A 1,889-nucleotide genomic window follows, 5' to 3' on the forward strand; every position below is an offset into this window, starting at 1 on the left:
TTTGAACCAGACATTTTTAGTGTAAGGAATTATATTAACTATGAACTATCAATTAGCTAGCATATATGCGAACCCTACATTTGAGTGAGTTCCACCAAGGTTTTCCATCAATCTTGACCGAGACTTTTAAGATTTGTGAATAGCTGAATGCTTAAAATTCATGTGAAGGGATTTAACAGAGCCTTGAAGAACATGTGAAACTGCCAAATTACTGTGCTCTTCACCCATTTTTTCACCCTACTTTGCATGTCTTGATGTTTTCTTGTATGATAGGAAGAAAACAAGTCAATCTTATCGTATACGAAATTTACCAATCCCCTCTATATGACACACACACATATCAGAATGATCATGAAGTATATATACCTCTCTCTTGAGGAAAACAAGAAGAAAAAAACTATATATTGAACCCTAAAGGGTGATCAGCTTTTGTAAGATCACAAACTTTGTTGAGGTTCAGATTGAGGGTGTCTCCCTCCAATTATAAGTCTTTCCCAGTAAGAACAATAATACAATGGATATTTTCTTTTATCTTCGTACAATATTGGAGCAGTCACGAGTGGGGAGGTCTTACACATACACAGATCTGAGAGAATATTTATTCTCGCTTACTTTCTCACCCCAACAACATATAAAACAACCAGCACTGTGATATTTTTTCTGCAGCAGCATATTTTCTGCACTGCACACAGTAATAATAACTACAATACAATTCGAAACTCATGATGGCCTTCACAGAACATATAGCAAAGAAAGAAACGAATTTCAATTTATTCTGATAATAACAACAAGATAGAATGATATAATATGACATTGATATTCTGCTAGTACTACACCTTTTTTCCACAGCTCTCTAGCTACTCTGGGAGGACCACATTTACAATTAATTAGCATTTTCATTATCTCAGTCCTTCCCATATTTTACAGGCTAGCATTGGTGCCTAGCTATATCACACCTTTGAATAATTCATACATGTCTCGGTTTCGGGGTGTGACAGAAATCACAGAATCATATACATATATAGTTTCCGAACAGCTCAGGAGGGATAGACAAGGAAGGAGAAGAAGGGTATGGCGGGAGCGGGGAGAAGCGGAGGCCAAACTCTACATCGGAGAATTCCGGTGCAGGGTGTGTTAGAAATGCGAAGAGAAAGACAACAGACGCGGCGTGAGATCTTACAAGGTCAAGAAAAGGTCTTACAAGGTCAAGAAGAAAATGGTTGGATGAAGGAATAACGATGAAAGAAAAGAAAAAGCTCAGGTAGGATAGCACCCAATTCACATCAAGTCGAACCCATCACGCACAGATCAACATCAACACCACCAAATTCAAACCCTTCATGCTTCAAGCTTGATGAGACAGAAGATGAGTAGCCACCACCTGCATAGAGAACTAGGTTTTAGCACAAAAATCATATAGACATAGAAAGTGGAAACGAGTATACATAAGAGTTTGGGATGTAGGGTTTGTTTATATACCTGGTAGAAATCTGTGTCGGGCTGCTTTCATAGGCTTGTTCATGTTATGTGAAAGCTCCTGAGCTTCCCACATCGGAAACCAGATAGAGAGAGCTGAAGAGAGAAAAGGGAAAAGAAAGTGGGTGTTGGAAAAGTGAAGGGGGGAGCGGCGAGGTTTTATATAGGGAGGAGGGAATCGGTTTGGGACTGGCAGTGGGCTGACAGTGACAGGTCGGAAGGCCCAGAAAGAATGTTAAAAAAGAAATGAGAAAAAACAAGAGGGACTCAGGGGGGTGGGTGACGTCAGCCAGAGGGCGGCTTCTGCCCGGGCTGCCCGGCCGACTGACCTCCGTCACTCCGTGTTGAGGTAGAGAAACTGTAAAATGGTAGGCAGTAAATAACGGTCTCAGTGAATATTTACCACATTGGGA

The 1,889-nt window shown here is 40.7% G+C and overlaps 1 non-coding gene across 1 annotated transcript; it reads right to left on the minus strand.

Annotated features, from left to right (window-relative positions):
* Positions 1–783: 783 nt before the first annotated feature.
* On the minus strand, positions 784–1,597 carry LOC101296471. Its single transcript, XR_184311.1, has 2 exons — positions 1,480–1,597; positions 784–1,381 (listed from the first exon to the last, which is right to left on the minus strand). It is a non-coding gene; the product is annotated as an uncharacterized LOC101296471 (transcript).
* Positions 1,598–1,889: the final 292 nt, after the last annotated feature.

The sequence above is a fragment of the Fragaria vesca genome, linkage group LG3, assembly GCF_000184155.1.
Source record: "Fragaria vesca subsp. vesca linkage group LG3, FraVesHawaii_1.0, whole genome shotgun sequence".
Lineage (NCBI taxonomy): Eukaryota > Viridiplantae > Streptophyta > Magnoliopsida > Rosales > Rosaceae > Fragaria > Fragaria vesca.